This window comes from Varroa destructor, unplaced genomic scaffold (genome assembly GCF_002443255.2).
Source record: "Varroa destructor unplaced genomic scaffold, Vdes_3.0 BEIS01000002.1, whole genome shotgun sequence".
NCBI lineage: Eukaryota > Metazoa > Arthropoda > Arachnida > Mesostigmata > Varroidae > Varroa > Varroa destructor.
Window position 1 is genome coordinate 2,771,688 of NW_019211455.1, and position 13,435 is coordinate 2,785,122.

The 13,435-nt window shown below is 37.3% G+C and overlaps 2 protein-coding genes across 11 annotated transcripts in view; one reads left to right on the forward strand and one right to left on the reverse strand.

The window, feature by feature from the left end:
* The window catches only part of LOC111245467 (uncharacterized), a 117,331-nt gene that overhangs the window by 79,233 nt on the left and 24,663 nt on the right, over nt 1–13,435 (reverse strand). For 3 of the 8 annotated variants that reach the window (XM_086980585.1, XM_086980583.1, XM_086980581.1), the window contains one exon: nt 10,570–10,703. The exons of 4 other annotated variants lie outside the window; for them this stretch is intronic. The gene's annotated coding sequence lies outside the window, so the exon portion shown is untranslated. Of the gene's footprint in view, nt 1–10,569; nt 10,704–12,915; nt 13,349–13,435 lie in introns of those variants that run through there. One more of the 8 variants, XR_015321551.1, reaches the window with a different exon arrangement.
* Nucleotides 1–13,435, forward strand: part of LOC111244837 (uncharacterized) — a 63,372-nt gene that overhangs the window by 34,478 nt on the left and 15,459 nt on the right. The window lies entirely within an intron of this gene.

Consider the following 13,435-nt stretch of genomic DNA (forward strand, 5'->3'; position numbering starts at 1 on the left):
AAATTTTCTTGGGAAGGCGAGTGCAGCAGGCACATCTGGCGTATCAGTTTTTAAAAAGAGCATATGCTTTGCACGGACAAACGTACGTACTCTCATAGACTCGAGCTAATGCGTATGCATATGATCGCGTATAGAAATACAATGAAAATCTTCATTAACGAGCGAAATACCTTTGACCTAAACTATAGCTAGAGAAAAAAGATTGGGATGAATTTGAAAGATTAGTTTTTTGTTGGCAGATGAGGTCGCTTTTCAGTCTTCAATGAACACCCGTGTATATATATCATTCTCTTTTAAGAACCATATTCTTAAATCGACGAGCAGATAACCGTCAATAATTTATTTACGTGCTGTTACAGTGGGGGAAAGCTGATGACTCTTTGGCTCCCGAACCTTTAGGGAAGATCGTCACTTATTTAATATATTGCTTTTCTTCAAGGGAACTTGATGATAATATTAGCCTCTATAAAGAGTCAGTATTGACGTACGAGAGCATATTATATCTTGGAGTATGTATACCACTGTGACTGTGCGAAGTGATGACAGACCAAAGGGTGAAAGATAAGCGAACGATTGCTTTCAAAAAATCACTCAAATGCTCTTGGTAACGCTCAGCTTCGACCCTAACCCTAAAAGAAAATTATCCCAAATAAGTTTGTTATGAAAGGCTCACGCGTACCTAATTAAGCAACGCAGATGTAGGTTTTTACGCGTATCTATCTATATTCCAAGCTCTACATACAACTGTTTAAACAATGTATTCTAATATACGTTACGTCCACACTGGCGATAAGCACAGCTAGAAGCAGAAAATGACGAAGTCGTGATTTTAACTAAATTAGGAGAAATTCATACGACAAAACCCGTGTCTACTATTGCCATGACGGAACGCACGACCATATATTTTTGTTAGTGAAGTAAAGTTCTGTTAAAACCTCTAAATAAACAAATATGCTTAGGTGTCTACAAAGCAGAGATCTTTCTTAATAGGACCCGAATAAACAGTCGGAACGGTGAAACCGTTCTAGAAGTTTGCTACTGTTTTTGATAAATCTGCAATAGTTAAGTACCTGTTTATTTTTTGGCTCTGGGGCTGCAACGTTTGCTAATTCGCAATAAGGTCTTTCCGTTTCTTCACTATGACATAAAGCATACTATCATTATTATATAGTAATCTCGGCATACACAGATGCATCTCAAATAGCTATGGTAGCATTTTTTTTTATCTTAGGAACCACCGAGATATGTATCGATAAGGCCCACAGATGATATATTCTTTGTTTAAGTCATAAATATTACATACTATATTATAGAGTATTCCTATGCGGCTCTTGCCTGATCGAAGTGTGTAACATACATGAGTAGAAGTTGTAGTCATGTATGGCCACATGGTGCAGCGAGGAAAGTGATGGTACACAAAAGGCCACCAACATGGACAGTTCGCAAAGGAAATTGTCAGATCAACAGTCGTATGAAGAGTCGTTACATAGCGTTCAATATCTAGGTCAAATCACAGCTTATGCCAGAGCCAGTGTACTAATTCAGGACACTGACGTTATTACTGCATCTCCTAAGATCGATGTTGATGTCTGAGGCGACGCAAAGAGCAATATGGCTAACACCGGTCAAATATACGTAGTTCAAAGTCTCTTAACGTCTTCGGTAATTCTGTTTCGCTTTTTATCTATTCTTTATTTTTACATTAGGATAAGGTATGAGAAGCAGTTCCATCTAATTATTAACGCGTAGATACCTCGTTTTCTTTTTTGCAGCTGGCAGCGATGGTGACGGCGATGATCAATTCTGAAGATAGCGGAGGCTTAGAATCATGTATGGTTGTACATACATGTATATAATAATAATCGCACTATCGCAAAAGCGAGCTATATATGCTCCATTATATTTGATCTTTTCTATCGACATTGTTGCTTTTGCCTGCTATTTGTCAGTTAGGAGATGTGAAGAGGTATTGTCGTGTGTTACGTATTATCTTGCTGGGAACGTTTCGCCTTATTTGCATATACCGAAAAATCGGTCAGTGCTCAGACAGAAGACGTAAATTACTTTATATATAGGTGTACATTCTTTGAGATGCTTGATACAGGACAATGTTACTGAGAAATGGATGTTTAAAATTGCCGTCTGCTGATAAAAGCTACATAGAATAGAGTAAGCTATCATCATCTGGTTAAACTGACGAGTAAATTAAAAACTTTAAACTCGTTACCAATAATTATGTGTGTTGACGAACAAGTTTTAGATGTACGGATATTTTGTAGAACGTCTTATCTTGAATACAGCAGAACATTTCCTTGTTTGTCTAGTCAACTAAATTTATGAAGGTCGTTTTTTTGTATTAACAGGTTGTCCCTGTGTATTTGCCTGTTTTTTGATGTGCAAGATGAAAATGGAGCAATGCTTTGGCATTTGGTGTTCGTTTAAGATTAGGGTCTTATAAGGGCCTTCTGGCTCAACATTTATATGATGTCATTGTCGATTTATCGAGTCTTGTACTGACAACAGTAGCTTCCACGTCACCCCACAAATTTTATACAGCAGTTGACTGACTATAATCGACTTAACTGTATCACGAAACCTTACAGTAAACAACTCCTAGAAGCATATATGAATATTGTGCTTTCGTTTGATTGGTTCCGCATTCTGAAACCTCCGCCAACGAATGAGGCGTTAAACGCTGCACAGACGTACGTAGTCCATTGTACAGGATTTCGTGGATACGTAAACCAAGACTGCGGCGCTTGAAAAACGCCTACAATTTTATACTACATATATATACATCGTGAACATACATATATATGTATGTAGTGTTCACGAAACTGTGGAAGTCCGGACAAGCCTTCTTGTCAGCCACTAACCTTCAAGGAAAAGAAAAATCTGCAAAATTCATATATTTCCTAGACAGAAGTGGTTACGACTGTTCGTGGATTGTTATAAACGATTCGACTACAATATGTGATACGGCTAAAATGTTTAAGCCAACAAACGATTTAATAGCTTTCGGTCCAGCGTCCAGCCTCACGTGTCACCCTAACAACCTGTATAACCACTTATAGGGGTTAGATGTTTATCGCTCCGATCATCGCTCTATCATATCGCTTTGCTTACGTTTTCCCATTTGCAAGGTCAATAATGCACTTGTGTGTTCAACTTTACCAGAAACATATCGCAAAATCACATCACCGAGATTTCTAGTTCCTCGACGAACTTCTGTGATACATAACATAGGTCTAACTGATCGAGTGGTGCACCTTTCAGATAGAAAGCTGGTCAGACGTAATAAAAAACCAACCATTCGATAGGAAGTGCTATCGAAAGTTGTGTAAAAATAGTCTGAAACTTTACCATCTTGAGACTCTAAATAAGAGCTAATATTGTGGTAGAAATAGTTACGCTAACGAATTTTGAGACCGCAGACCCCGGTTTCCCGCTGTGACGATATCGTTCCGCAAAACCAACAGATATTGCTTATTCCTTTTGGCAATTGTAATCACGTTTTTAGCTTAGACTGTTTTTTGTGCACGAAAAACTAGTAACAAGTGAAGCCGTTATTAACAAAGCATGGATTATAAAAATAGTTTCGGATTAATTGTTCTGACACTGCGTCATTGTAGGCTTTTTTTGTAGTCTATACGCCAGGCGATAGTATTCGTTACTGTTATGTTCCAGCCGACGTGGCATTCTACGCTGAGGAAAACTTTCCAGTGCTTAAATGTAGCCCTTCGAAAAGCTAGAGATTTTCACTTCGATGAAGGGCGTCTCGCAGTTTTTTGAGTTTAATTGACGTCGTTGGTCGTAGAGAGCATGACCTTTTTTTAGTAGAATATATTCCTCAATTATTGTTTATTTTTGGGTAATATGTTACACAAATAGACCGTTTTTTAAGTCTAAATCTGATCGTTAAAAAAATCACTGCATTTTAAAGCCACTGTATGCCACTTGCTTTCTACTTTCAAAGGCCCACTAGTCGCATATGGATGTTATCACGGCACTTATAAATCTATGAAAGTATGATTTGCCGATTTCTATAATTTGTTCACTATCAATGTACCGTACCTGTAGACCCGTAATTACATCTTCGACGAATGTTCTATCACGAAAATTGTTTACTGGTTTGGCATAACTATGTTAGTAGCAAAACACCGAGGGGGTTGCGCCGCACATCTCCCATATTACGTGTACGTCTATCTAATTAGGGTAGAAAGAAAGTTAACTTATTTTCGATCTTCCATCTTTACAATCGGCAGCATAACAAACCGTTATACCAGCGCTTACACTAAACAAACCGACTGCCAGAAGTATGCCTCTTCAAAATCTGCCGCAACGTTCGAAGCTAGTAAATAGCCACTATCGACACTCACGCAGTAACCGCTGCAGCAATAACAACAACAAGACTAAGAACTGCAGAAGTTGTAGAAGATAAGATGCAGTACTTCATCATCGCCATGACCCAATGCCTTCGTAAATGTAATCTTCAGACAGAAGTTCGCCTCATCAATAAACGCTACTGTCCTTTTAGCGAGCGGAGTCACAACAAAAAATCCGGGCTATTCAATCGCTATATCTTTTCCTAGCTAGTAGGCAGAAATGTCTGATGCAAGCTTTTATTATCTTCTCCCCGCTGTGAATGCATAAGTTGAAGGCGGCTATTATTTCCAAGCTACGAAAACATGACAAAAACTAATTGAACGAGTCAATATCGATCTGATCACGGCCCCATACTTTTGCCTTTGGACACCCACTCGTCACCATCGAGAGCTATTAATTAGCGCAGATCAACGCTATCGGCTGATTACGATTTTCGGGCCAAGCAAAAAACTATCAGCGATACTCCCGACGCTGTCACCGTATAAAACGCTAGCCACGTTTCAACCATCGTGCATTGAAGAACAGATCAAGCCTACTAATCACAAAATACGTTAAAAAGAAAGTATCCGAAAAGGAAAGGGTCATCTGGGCAAGGCTAGAAAAGCGTTGCCAAACAAAAAAGTTCGAGTTGTCGCTTATTTACTCCAATGCTAATTTCGAACAAACCACAGATTGGGTTCGCGTTATGATTTATACAGAATATGTAGGCTTACTGAGCATCGCTGTCCTGTACAGTTAAGAAGGTTATTGCACGGCAGAGGTCTTCTGGTGTGAGCCAATAGATACGACACACGCTACCCAAATTAAGTGAAAATAGAGGAAAATGATATGACAGGAAAAAGCAGGGTATCGTGGCCAAAGGGAACTTCGTAGAACCAGGTTTAAATAAGAAAGCACGTCGATTTACAGGAGGGGACCTTTACCGTGCGTCCTGAATGAAAAACAGATGAAACCAAAAAATAGTTTACTAATTAAACTAAACCAAGAAGAGCAGTAGAAACGGTTTTCGTTTGATCACGGTTTTTTTTCATATCGCATTGACGTGACTTGAAACAACAGCTCATAGTCTCGTTCAATAGAAGCTATAGGCCGCTGTTTGATGCTAATTGTCTACACAGGTTTATTACACGCAATTTTTTAAAGCAACTTTCTAATCTTTGTGGAAAAAATCGCATGGTACATCATCATAACGATGTATATTGTAATCGACAGAAAGATGGTTATTACAGTCGTAACAAATATACTTAAAATAAAAAAAATAAAAACTTATAAAGTGACATTTCAGATCTTCCGAGTAATCTGAGGTATCGTTGCCTGTTACCCAAATAGAACTTTCTAGAAAAACCTTTCTAACGAAGAGTATAATGCTGAATGTACTTTACGTTTATATAAATCACTGTGCAAATTTCTTAAGACCACGAGCATTCATTGGGTGCATCTAAAATAGACAAAATATCAAATAGGAATTAATATGCTCACAATGTTGAAGGTTTCCGTTGTCTCCCGCTGCTTTTAAAAGCGATCTTATTTTTAATATTAATTGTTCTACAAATGGAACAGGTATAAAATCTACCAGAATTTTCCTCGGTGATCATCTCTATTATTCGTGAAAATAAGTAAGGTCATGAAGTGACTTATAATAATAAGTCTATATATAATATATCTCACAAGTCGCCCTTTATATCATATTCATTTGTACGATCAGCCTTAAGCAAGAGTCAAATCGTGAAAGAAAAACGAAATAATAATTCGCTACTCGTTCAGCTCGAGGATGAGCGTACGCCCGCCACCGAATACAAGTTTAGCGATTCTGATCCTACTTGTGAGTGTTATGGTTGCCTATTTGGCCTTAGCCAGCTACCTTAGTGGAACGGACCTCGTCAATATCAGTTATCCTCGTTGTGATTGCCCAAAATCCTAGAATGCGCAGTAAAGTTGTCCAGCTGCTCGAATAGTCGCCGTTAGATGACCAAGCTTACGTTCGAGCCAGGATATAGGAAAGGATTATAGACCTGCGAAATCGCTCTTAAGACAATACACAAATTATTCTTGGAGTACACAGCTAGCCTTGTGATTAACCCTCATTGTCCGTTCTATTTGAAGGTAGTTTATTGTTTCCGTTATCGACGAACAATGCACCACTGATAGCAAATCGAAATGAACTTTACCATAACACCCCTCATTGAAGCGTCATATGCTTCACTGGGTTAATGAATGTGTGTGTCTCACTATGCGTCGCTGTATTAAAGGTAGCCAATTGAACCTATTTGATCCGACTAAAAGCTTCGGGTAGTAGGTTTGCCCCTTTCGAATCGACTCCGTATAGTGATGTAATTTTTGTGGGTCGTTAGCGCTTTACGTGGAAAAGGTCCGTGCTAAGGATATAGTCGATTGGCAAATATACTTTCCTTCCAAGGGGAAAAGTGTTTGCTATTTCTGATTTTTGGGTGTAATATTGGTAATAAATCGAACGCAGCATGTCTTCGTATTATCCGCGTGTGAAGACAACGCCTTAATGACGTTTACAAACACCAATAGAGTCGCCGGCATTGTCCGCGCTGATATATTCTCAGCTTTGTGTTGTTTAAACTATATTGTTTAAACTTAGAAAATATCTGGTCACTATTCGTCCTTGTTTTTGCTATTATAATTTATAGCGAAGCACGCGTTGGACGAAGCTCGCGGGTGGCGCTGTAGTTCAACCTAAAGGTCAACTGCTAGAGCCCACCTATGTTAGGGTTTAAAAAATTGATAACCCAACATTAAACTACTTAATTTATTTCGTAGCACGCAATAAGACACGCGCCTAGTCAGGAAGCAATCTGATTGATTGTAAACTAACCAGTAGATTATGAACGATTACATACTACTAAGGACATCGCTATCGCATGCTGACACGTTTTCAACTGGGTAAGGTACTGAGAAGGCGGTCATGGATACATGCCTATTTACAGCCGAGCGATCCATGTTTACACACGTTGCGTGAGACTTGATTGTATATAGCCTTCGGGGTTGCTGTAAGGGTTATCCGATTTTAAACGTGGATGCCATATTCGCCCCCCAGACTCAAAACCACATATTGCGAAAAACATGGAAATCATTAAAGTGAGTCGCGAAAAACAGCCAGCTTAATAACTGCACGTATGCACTGAGATGCATTTTACAGACTAAAAAGTGTGTGCCTAAATAAAATTGAAATTCTAGATAAACTTCGTTTTTTTACAAAAGCTTCGTAGAAAAAAAGATAGCAAGAAAATAGCAAAAGACGGCAAAAAAACTCTCTGTCCGTACCTGGCTGTGTTCTTTGCGATTACTTTATTAACTGATACTAGTTGAATCGCATTTTCGAAAAAAATCTTATGCCAGATTAGGTGGCGAAATAAATTGTGATCTCTTTGGTTAGGTGTAAGCACCCGTTACTGAAAACCTAGCCTATTATGTAAGCGATTGCAAATTGTGTGATAGTTTAGTACAGATAGGAATATTATTATTATATTATTAAGAGAAATGACATGTGAACTTCAACAAAATGCCTTTTAACGTATTTAACTGTAACGGAGCGTTCAAATATCCTTCCTGTTTTTAAGATCGTTCCTCCTTTTATAATATTTCTATTTCTATAGAAGTTATATATAGTTAAATAAACTCTCCAATAAAGCGACAAGCTAGCAAGATAGGATTTGCGCTAAAACTTCTAAACACTTGCGTTTTTGACGATCATAAACAAAGTTTAAGTTACTATAGCATTAATTATCTCTAACCTTATACAATACAATTTTGTACCAGATATGATATGGGTAGCGCCTAGGTTCACTAGATCTAGATTAACCCCTCTTTGTTGGCAGCAAATCGATATTGTTAGTTCTATAAATATGAAAGTTGCGTGATCAAAGTAGCTAAGGCGCATTTTTTGAGTTAATAATCATAATTAACTTATAATCATAATAATCACGATGCGACAATTTGAATTCGGCCATTACTAATTCAAATTTCAGCGCCAAACGATAACGTATGACTACCATATTGTTTTCAACTAACCCCCAATATTTCGAGTTTTACGTCGGATATCAACGTAAGACATTCCATCAGAAGACCAGCTCTTAGCACAAAACAAAATCTATTTATGCCCGGGTTCGGACCTATACCACAACGGGTCCCTAAGATTAGCAGGCAAATATATTACACACTAGGCTATCAGGTGGTGATAGACAAAACCTAGTGGCATGCGGTAAGACTAACTTCCAGTAGGAGCAGTCCAAAATTAAGTATGATTTCCTGACAATCGACAGCATTGCTAAAGTGTTCTAAAAGGTTACGATTTTTTTTGTACACAGGTTTCATGCAAACTTTAAATAAGATGATGTTTTTCATTCAAGTAAAAAATTTCAAATTATTTAATGAACCAATAAAGAGCAACCAAAAAAACACATCCTAACCTATTGAAATATGCAAAATCATACGAATTTAATTAACGACAAGCAATGTCGACCTAAATGCTATGAAATTAGTAGAACTTGCTGCACGGTTGCCGTGTTGTATTTACGGGTTATGTGTCGTGTTCTCCATCTTGCCGTTGAACCCGACCGTCTATACCGTGTTCGGTGCAGTCCGTCGACCTGATAAACATGACCTCAGAAGGTCCACATTTATTTTGAGGGCCATAAAAGTCCCTCGAGACGCATAAAGATCGAAACCATATAGCCAATAACCAATATCTTCTCAAGCGTTGTCGGTATTGTATTCGAATAAGTCGAGAGCACGATCATTGAAACATCGACATTTCATAAAGCAAAGAAGAAATATTGATATTGATTGCGAACTGTCTGACTCAATGTAAAAGCAACGGAGTTATGAAGAAAAGCTGTGGTTATGCAAACTGACGACAAACAAAATTATCAGCCGATTCTAAAGAAGGGCGAAAATCCAATGTGCAGAAGTAGGACAAAAATTAGCAGGAGAACGGCACCTATCTATAGTGAGAATTTAATGAACTGGTATTATAAGCTCCCAAGGCGTTCGATACAACATGACAATGCAACGGCAAAACGGGAAACTATCGGAACCGTCATAGAAGGTCAGTTGCGTAATATTGAACGACAGCATCATAAAAGAAAATAAGCAGTAGACGAAAGAATATTTTACGGACAACCATGAAAAGGTGGCTTGGCGACGTCGGGGTTGGCGTAAAACACTTGTAGTGGAACTCACTACTATATGACAAGCACAGATAAGCAAACATATAGAGCACTGGGTGACTTAGCAGTCATTAAGGACCTGTACTGTGTAATGTATCTATATGCAGTTGTCAATCTGCTTTTTCAGGAGACGCGCCGATATTTGGTTTATCCCATATACTGTTAAAAATGACGGTGGCGACAACTATTAACATTATGAAGCTACAGCAGTCATTGACAAATGACTTCTGTATATTTTACGTACGTACATGTACGAATACTGATATGTGAACTCATAAGGCCTGACTAAATTCTATGTAAATCTTACCTGATCGCCAATAGATCTGTGTGTATATGCTAAGACCGTACAAAAACAATCATCACTTTACAAAACGTTTATAAATACGTTTTCACGCCATCTATTATATATTTAGATGATGAACACTGGGTTTGTTGAGGTCGACCAGCTTCCTAAGATAACGCCTGTTTTAAGCAATTACAAATTGGTCCAGCCTCTCTGTGGGCGTACTTGATGACCGGATAACATGTCCACAATCCGATTTGTCGTTCGATAAATGCGCGGTGCTATACTGAATAAATAATCAAATATGCGTCTCTTTACAAAAAAAGATCTAAGCGAAGCGACATAATACACATATTGCGTAATACGTCTTCTGAATCGATCCCGCTAGCATGGCAACAGGATCACAGATGTGCTAATCCGCTGGCCATAAAGATCCTCCTCAAAATGAGGGAAAAACAAAGGAAATGATCGGTGAGAATGTACGACTATCAGTTTGTCTCGTGCCTCGAGAAATAAACTAATACGAGAAAAATATGAAAAGGACGCTGTTTTTTGGCTCGTGTGCAACGAAAGCTTCATCTGCTTAGAATGTTTCGTATTATTTCGTATTTCATTAGGAACCGTAAAGACTACAAAGCACCAGTGGAGCATTGTATAAGTTACTCAATAGTAGTAGTTTGTCAATTAAACCAGTGAAAAACTTACCGCTAAAGAAATGTCACGTCGGTACGAGAACAATACTTTAGTTATTTCATATACCGGTCTGGGGTCATCCGGGCACCCCGTGGGACGATAGATTGACTGACTCATTTTAAGCTCGAGTTTCGTACATAATTTCCCTAAAACAATAAGAAAAATAAAGCCAGCAAACATTTTGCCGTTCACACAACTCTACTCAATAGGTTATATTTTGTCACGGAGTCACGGGCCTTAGCATTAAAACTGTCAAGCTGTCATGCTTTGGCAGTTAAAAACATGGCTTTAACAATAAGTATTTATAATAAAGGCATTTTATTCTGTGCTATCCTATTTGACAGGTTTCAGCGGCGTATAGTTAAGAACAAAAATTGAGTAGTTACAACTTTCAGCCAAGTGACGTTATAGAGCATTGGAGACTGAATTCTCTACGTACCAAAGATGATCTCATCATAGTACTCCATTACAAAGAAAGATGCCTGTCGACAGTGGTAACAGATGCCTAAATAATCACGGCAAAAGTGTTGCCTGTAATAGGCCAGCTAAGACATCGTTTGGCCACTACATTTTCTCCGCTAAATATAAACGTTCCGATAACTTATAACTGAAAAGAAGTTATTCATTATTAACGATATTAACAGAAATACCTAAAACTAAAAAATAATGTTATTAACTCGAGGGAAATGATGGCTGAAGCTAATATTTCATTGTACTCATTTTTACTTGGCTTAATCGACATGAAACTGAAGCTCCGCAATGGAGTATTTGAAGTATATATGTCCTGCATGCTGTTGTAGATCCGTTACAAAACAACGTATGAATTAAATTAAAAAATACTTTCAACTGACGCTATACATACGTATATATATATATATATATATATATATATATATATATATAGAAAGAAAACTCCATCTATATAAGGTATCTAGTTTTTTGCGGTACATTATTGTAGCAGAGCATTACGTAGGGGAATGCAGATACACGTTCCTGAAATTGTCTATGTTATTAGATTAATAGGTGTACATGTATAACACAACTAATCTTTTGTGTACCGTGATTATTGCTAGAATCAATTTTTCTTGTCTTTCAGTTTTTTTTTTTTACAATCACATCTTCTATGAATCCATATACATATATGTATTATAAACTTCTAATTGTTTATTAATGCTGAACAAATGTATCCATTCCTTTAAGGCCCTTATATAACGAGGCTCGATTCCGATTATTCTGGATACAGATTCCCACTCATAGTTTTTTGGTATATATTTATTATAGAGATATCTATTGAAGAGATCAACTTATATGCAGCACTTGACATGAATATCGGCGTTACGTCGTCTTGGCATTTTACTTTAACATAACACGTTATCATTACAGCTGATTTGAATACATGTGAAATGCAAAAGTATATTTGTTTGTTTCAAATGTATGGTACCGTTTTGTAGAATTACTGAATCATTAATAAATGCGTGAATTCTACATGTCAATTGATTCTATATGCACGAACAGCCGTATTCTAAGGGTGTGTCAGCGTTTCAACATACGGTTTATGACAGGCCCTTATTCCCGTAGTTGTCTATGAGTCAGAGCACTCTCAGTTAAAATTACCTAAAGCTACTGTCAATTCAGGCTAGTGTCATTATATATATAGAGAGAGAGAATGTTCTTGTGCAATTTTTGAAAAATATATTTAATTAATACATTGTATGTGCATGTACACAGATCCGTGTCGTGCAATCTTTGCCATCGAACCGAACGAATAACGTACCACAATGATGTGCCACATGTGTAACACGTGGTACCGTTTTCTCTGGCCATATGTTATGCACAATGAGCGACAAATTTGGTTTGTTGAAAGAAGATCGACGTTTAGCGAGCTATTAAACAGCTAAATATGCCCACGCGACGTTTATACATTGATAGCTTATAGCAATGTTCCTGTAATAAATTCAAGCATCTTTTGAAACACGTCCCTGTTTTTCTTTCCATATATATTTTGTTTCACTTCAGCTGAATCCAATAGATACACTAACGACTGTTTCAATTGTACCCTGCTTTAACTTTAAGTATATAGCACAGCTATGTAGACTAATATATATCTATATATATATATATATATATATATATATACATACAGAGTTATTATTTACTTGGTTTTTTTGCGTTTACCTAGTGAACTGTGAGCTGCCTGGGACAGAAATGTGTTCACATCAGCTGTATGCAGGCTAAAGGGTACTCCACCGGTGCTACGATATTTGAATTTTGACACAAATATTTTTTAATTCTAATTAATAATAATTCTAAGTTCTAATTAATAGGATTTTCTGAACCTAAGCCAAAGTACGCCCACACTTTCCTTTCAGTAAGTCTTTGACGAGAATATTTGTTTATTGCTGCTAGTACATCTAGTATGACATACTGTAAATATATTCTGTAGCACTTAATGTTTTAGAAACGGCTTTTCTGCATCTTTGATAGGTTAATTCTAATGGCATTCATAAAAGTACAATTAGACTAAAAGAAACAAGCAGAGGCTATATCTCATTTTCAGCCTTTAAAGTGACACAAGTGGTTGCTAGGTTCCAGGATCACTTGCAATATTATATAACAGTAGAAGAAATTGTCGGAAGTTCTAGCCATCGTAGAAACATTTCTATCATTTCTATTATCTATCATGAATCCAATTTTTCGTGCTCTTATTTGTGGCTTATTGCAATTCCCGATGCAAGACGTACGTCTGCGTCTGTTGCGTTTGCAGAATAGGTCTGATACATTCGCAAATTTCCTATAAAAGCAGCAAAAATACCATAATTTACTCTATGCATTACGATGATTGATTCGAGTTGAAATGTCTACACATATATACTATACA